General features: G+C 43.3%; 1 long non-coding RNA gene across 22 annotated transcripts; it reads right to left on the bottom strand.

Annotated features, from left to right (window-relative positions):
- Positions 1-279: 279 nt before the first annotated feature.
- Positions 280-5,723, bottom strand: LOC123077237 (uncharacterized). Of its 22 annotated transcripts, XR_006436498.1 has the most exons (8): positions 5,282-5,722; positions 4,292-4,423; positions 3,953-4,106; positions 3,699-3,799; positions 2,689-2,895; positions 1,680-1,927; positions 759-1,144; positions 280-641 (listed from the first exon to the last, which is right to left on the bottom strand). It is a non-coding gene; the product is annotated as an uncharacterized lncRNA (long non-coding RNA). The 22 variants fall into 22 exon arrangements; XR_006436485.1 differs by lacking the exon at positions 3,699-3,799 and having other exon boundaries at positions 2,689-3,407; positions 5,282-5,723; XR_006436495.1 differs by lacking the exon at positions 3,699-3,799 and having other exon boundaries at positions 2,689-2,898; positions 5,282-5,721.
- Positions 5,724-6,697: the final 974 nt, after the last annotated feature.

The following is a 6,697-nucleotide window of genomic DNA, read 5'->3' on the forward strand; positions in this document are numbered from 1 at the left end:
ATGTGCTTTGTGTAACTTGCATGTCATATATTATTGCTCTAACATGTGGTTAAAGTTAGTTTCGAAAAACGCATTAGAGCCTATATACATGAAAGGAGGGAGTACTCCCAGTACCCGAATAGATGGATCCTTCAACTAGTAGTTGGGGCGCGCCCGTGGCACGCCTCTTGAGGGGCATCTGGCGCGCCTCTTGAGGGGCATCTGGGCGGTGCCAGGTAGATGAACGCCCTTTTTACTTCCCTTTTTGGATCAGGATAGCAACACATGTACATGCAATTCTTGATGGAACTTATTATATTGGAATATCACCTGAGGAAGAAACTGAAATGCCACGCCCACAACGATATAGCATTGACAGGAGCATGTTGTTGTTTGGCAACATAAGATACATTAATAGAAATTACACGCACGTCGGCCCCGGCAGCGGTGGCAGGCCCTTGATGCCTCCCTCTAACCATGTGGCTGACAAAGCTGCGGCAGTAGCTCGTCGTCGCGGACGGCGACGACCCTCCAGGACACGGTGTTGATGGAGGCACGAGGGAGATGTTGAGCTTGGTTTAGAGGTCCCTGATGGCAGCCCTAGTCCTCTCGATGGCAAACTGCTCCGCACCGTTGGGGTCTTGGTTCCTCAACTTCCTTGCCTGCAAATGAGTTCCACTTCATATCTTTGGCATGACTGGTTCTGAGCTTCTAACGATTATATGAATTCTGAGAGAAGCGAGTGTGCTCGTTCAAACATACACTGACTTCCGGCTCACCTTGTGGCTCTGAAAGAGCTGGAATGGCTCCGGTGAAGGTTTACAGATGCCGACTTGCTCGTGAAGATAGATAACCTACTTCCAGTTCTTCTTTTCTGCAAGGACTTTTCCTCAGCAAACATTTGTAACACTGGTTATATTTATTTCAGTTCTTAAAAAAGAATGGTACAAATAGGAGAAAATAGAGGAATATCAAGGTAAGATCCTAGGAAAGGATGCCTCAAATTAATTGAATGCCCACTGAAATGAGTCAGACATATCATGTAATATGAAATAACGTTCGTCAAATTGTGCAAAGGAACTACCTTTGCTGTCCCATTGGCTCGATAGACATCAAAGTAGTGTGAACTGATTCAGTCTCCGTCTATCTACAACGTTATTATATCCTGCCAAGAAAAAGCAAAACTAATTATACCACCATAAGTTTTATACAAACCACATCAGACAGATATTAGATCAAAACGGACAAGAAAGCATCAACGAAGTTTAAAGATTCCACCCTCTAGATTAACATTGGACTGTACACTTGACAGCGAAATCAGTTATTTGCAGCTTCTTTCCACAAAGTTTGCAGAAGTTACACAAAATACCCATTTTTTTAACATTGCCACTTTTTTTAGCAGAACACAAATAACCTTGTTGTTCAAATATGAGAAAAGTTATAGCTTAATGATTAACCAAAGTTCGTTTTCTTGAAAAGTGTATCAAACTTTTACGAGAAGGCCTGTGCGCATTTATCTTGTCTCGGCACATTCGGCTGCCATGTTTCGTCATTAGTCTAACTCATGTACATCAATATGGGCATATGCTATAACATTATGATCTAATAGTAGACCATCGATCAAACATACGATACTATATTATTAGAGTTCAGAACCATCATAGGCATTGGTACATCTAACGAGGATATGTACGACTCACCCTGGAGCATGGATGGGTACAATGCATTGTAGTTAATCGAAAAGCGAATACAAGCTAACATGAAGTGCTTTCAGTTTGGCTGAAAAAAGGGGCCTAATGAGGCCATGACTTGGCTTTGTCAGAAGCCTGTTGTACGCAATCGCAAGAAACGGCCAGCAGTAGTGCAATCCGGATACTCACGCCTGCAATGATTTTGTAGCATTGCCACTAGACCTCTTACGCTTATATTCACATAAATCCGAGTGAAGCTGCATCAAGAAATATATTTTAGACATGAGAAGCAACAACAGTAGCTTAAGAAAAAAAACATGTTACATATAGTAATATTTCCTTACAGCCTAATGGTACGAACAAATCAAAGTTGCTGGATTTGGTAGCATAGCTAAAAGACAGAAAATGCAAGTTGACTATGATGTCACTGCTAAAGAAGCATAAATAGCATCTATGTCTAGTGAAAAAACAGAACAAAAGGAATTATCTTCATGTTAATCCATCTATATCTAGCATAATGATTTTGTAATATGCTAGTACAATAGTATAATAAATGATCTTGTATGGCTACCGCATGAAGTATGGTGTAAAAAAACAGAAAATTGAGTGAAATAAGTCATGTCGACATAGTATAAGAAATCAATAAAAAAGGATCATACATCATGTACACCAAACCGGGTTGATCTCCCTTCTTAGACATGATAATCACTTCCAAATTAAAGACCAATGCTTGCCTATAATTCTAGTTGGAAAGTAACCTCACTTCTAAGAAATCTGAAGGTTCTAATTTCCAAATAAGCCACTCCTTGAATGTTCTCTCATGATTCTTGAAAGAAACCTTTGAGTTGGACAAGAACAGTAGCAAAAGTAAGTAAACATGAAAGAGCAGATCAACTCAAGGTGTAGATGGGTAAAGCAAGATCATTCGGTAAAACTGAAATATTTATCAATCAAATGCTAATAGCCATATGACACAACCAGCAAGGCAAGAAATCAAACGGGTCATGGAGGAACTCACCCAGAGTTTAGGCCCGTCAATCTGGCCGTATGGACCCTAGATGTAGAGAGAAAGCATGCATGCTCTTCTTGCTCCCACAACACCACAGCAGAGTAGGGGTTGGAGATCAACTAATAAACATGGAGAGATCCATATATGCCAATCAACTAATAAAACACCACCGGAGCAGCACATGCATACGTGGAATATGAACATGAATAAAAGCACCTGCTAATGACAAAAAGAAATGACTTAATATTCAAACATTACGCCATCGATAGGTAGAATACAGAAAGTGTATCTGTAACAGTAGATGTTCCCATTGACAAAATGAATCGTGTTCCCATCTTCAATTTTCCTGCAATTTCACCTATTTTTCATGCCTCGCTAATCATCTAGGGAATGAGACTATGATGAACAGCCGAGCACTAAAGTTTAATGCTAACAGCCTTCCACAAAGCAGATAACACCAGTAGCCAGCTTTTCAAGATCAATTAGCATAGCTTGTCTGTCAGAAATAAATTGCATCACGAAAGCATTCCAAGACTACCTGGCTGTCAGAAATAAATTGCAGCAAATAACACCAGTAGCCAGCTTTTTAAGATCAATTAGCATAATTTGAAGAAAGCTTAGCATGAATATTGTATTCATCACTCTGCTAGAGCAAATTTTGGTTGGTTGCGGCAACAGCAGGTTGATGAATTTCATGAACTATCAGTACTGTGCAGGTGCATCCAAATCTGTATGATACCATAAGAATAATATAAGCAAGAAAACAGAGTACTTCCATGCAAAGAACCATAAAGAAAGGTATAAAATAGGAGTTTAAAGAGAATCTTTGATGAAAAACCTCACAAAAAGTGACCATAAACTAAATCTTAGAACAGAGATAGATCTTGTGTCAGCATAATAAAAATGAAACGGCTATTTGACTAATTGAACGACCAATTAGATAGAGCATAGGCATTTCAAAACCTAATGTGGATAATAGCTAGTCATCTGAACGGATTAGAAGGCATGAGGGAAATTACATATGAAGCGAAGCAGTACACCTAATTATCAAGATTTTAATCCCCAAATAAACATTCGAAAAGAACATGAGAATATCTCGTGGTCGCCTTCAATTGACAATCTGAGAACAAGATTTGCAAGAACATTTAGTATGCAATTTCCTTGGGAGTTGGGTAAAGTAACTCTTGTTATATATAAGTGAACATAATTACGTATAGTCCAATCAGTAACTAACAAGGTATGCAAGTGAAGTGTCCAGGCTGTGCAAACTTACAGCCTGAGATGGTTTCTCACGTAGAAAATGCAACAAAAGCGACCCTTGCAAACACCAAATCATTTTGGCACCGCTGATTATTGCGTGCGTCGGGAGGGTTGAGGTGTGTCTGTTGCAACGACGTGCGCACGTCAATGCTTGCCATCGTCCAGGCCTGCGTGTGCCGTAGCAAACAGAAGAATCTTGCGCATCAGGACCCGCAATCCAGGAAATGGGAACAGAAAACTGAGATGCAGTTGAGTTTACCGACGAAGATAAAAGATTAGAAATATCATCAATAGAAGCTAAGCAAATAAGAGTTCAGAAGGAAAGTAAACAAATAAAGTCAGTGTGGGTTACCTTTCAGTATCTGAATTAACAAACGCCAGCCTTTCACCCAAGACAAGATCAATGATTAGCTGCATAGGTACTCAGCTAGTGTTGAGGTCCACAGTACATAGCTAACAGATGACCAATCTTGATCCCCTTAGTCTGAACTATAACAATCTAATTAGAGTTGCGGTGGCAAAATAGAACCTTTCAGATGGTAACTGGGCAGTGGAATGAACAGGTAGAATTTTAATTCAGCAGCGCACTTGTCGTTTTACACAAATTCATGGACCATGATTCAGCTACCGAGTCAACTTCAAAACCCTAGCTGTTTAGTTATATCTTGTTTCTACTACATGGTTGACGTAATAAAGAGAATCATCCTCTCTCTCTCTCTCTCTCCTCTCTCCTCTCTCCTCTCTCTCTCTCTCTCTCTCTCTCTCTCTCTGTGTGTGTGTGTGTGTGTGTGTGTGTGTGTGTGTTAGATGTTGATGCCCAATTCATTCCATCCCCGAAACAAGCAAAATCATGAGTGCTGCAACCCACTTCTCAAACCAAACCCCCAAACAATGTACGAAGGAGAGAAGGCACATCTAATCATCAGTTTAATTCGCTGGAAGTGTGAGAAATTATGTGAGTACTGTATAAACTACTTGGTTGGTCTTCCCATAATCAGTTCGTCCATTCACCCCAAAGGGAAATACCGCTATTTGCCTTGATTCCTGAACTAATGTGTAGCAACAGTGTCGTGAGTTTTGGGTGCCCAATCACCTAAAACCAAATAGATTTGAAGCAATGGAAACCTATGAGTGCCACTGCCTACCGACCATCTCAGCACCAGCTTCTACTATTCTACTAGAACTGGGTTTAATTTCGAGCTCAAAAAACTTCCCCAACCCAATTTCCACTTCCTCAGAGTTCAGAGTGGTGAGAAGGGCAGAAGGCACACCCTATGGATGGCGTGGGATGGTAATCACGATGAAATGATAAAAACTGGGGCGATGGATAGGCGTGTTGGACCTGAGCAAGGTGGCGACGTCAGAGGAGGAGGACGAAGCCGGAGTCGTCGACCTCGAGCTCCTTCGTGCCCAGCTCCAGGATCTGGTCCATCTGCCTCCAGATCCAGGCCGGCACCGCCAGGCCGCGGGCTGTTTGATCCCAGTGTACGGGAAGGAAGGAGATGGCGCCCGAACCTGCGACCACCCCGAGCCTCCTGCGCCAGATGCCGATCTGGTCCAGGACTCGACTAGGAGGAGAGAAGCGGGGAGGAGAAGACGCAGGAGAAGCGGCTGAGCCGGCAACGCAGGGACCCAGGAGAGGAGGAGGCGAGCGGAGAGGGGATGCACCGGATCCCCACCAGGCACAGCGACGAGAGCGCTCCTTCTCCAGAGGAGGGGGCGGCGCAGGGCAGAGAGAAACGGGGAGGAAGTTGCGTGCGGGATTGGACTCTTTTTTGTTTTTGTCCCAGTGATCTGTTTTGTCTTCCACGCTGTGATGACGTGGCTATCGCGGGGAGGCACCCGGCATTTTAACCGAAGACCGAATTACCGAACCCAGAAAACCGGGACCGAAGCCGAATGAACGGAAACCGGAAAAAATGGTACTAAATTCGGTCAGCAACTCTATAAAACCGAAATTACATCGGTCGCTTCGGTTTTAACCATCGAGTACCCGAAGAACCGAAGTAACCGAGAAAAATTAGTAACAGGCCAACTCCATGCATTAGGCCCATAGCCCACTCTCGTACATGTGTCCGTTTAAGCCTTCACGAGAGTGCCTTCAACTTCAGCGTGCCCTCACCGCACCTTATCCACATCTAAGACGCCGCAAGATCTGAGCCGCCAACCTGCCGATGCTCCACCGCTCCTGTTGATCTCGCTGGCTAGCGCCGGGCTGCCGGCGCCGCAGCATCTCTTCCCTCCTCCTCGTATTTCTCTCCAACAGCGACCACACCTCCCAAGTCCCAACTCAAATTCCACAAGCGCTCCTACAGGCTAACTGAACATGTCTGCCGAGCTGCTCCTACAGGCTACAGCTGCATCTCCTCTCCCGTTTCTTGTCATAATGTATTTTTTGATTATTTTTTTGGTTCATTTCATCGACGACCACTGCTTGAGTTCTTCCCTATGGTGTTTGACTTTTTCTTTGGTCTCTTCGGTCTGAAACCGACGACCGAACCGAAGTATCAGTCCACCGAATTCTCGGTTAGTAGAATTTTATAAGACCGATCGGTCATCAATTTCGCAAAACCGAAATTCTTGTTAAACCAAAGAACCGAACCGATCGGTTCGGGTTAACCGAATGTCCAGGCCTACCCTTGATGCGCAGCTGAATGGTTTTAATTAATTCTCCCTACACACTATAATTGAGTACCTACCAAGTGCGTTGTTTGAAGGAGCACTACCAATAAAGCTCTTGATGGATGGATGGGTGAAT

This window comes from Triticum aestivum, chromosome 3D, assembly GCF_018294505.1.
Source record: "Triticum aestivum cultivar Chinese Spring chromosome 3D, IWGSC CS RefSeq v2.1, whole genome shotgun sequence".
Taxonomy (NCBI): Eukaryota; Viridiplantae; Streptophyta; class Magnoliopsida; order Poales; family Poaceae; genus Triticum; species Triticum aestivum.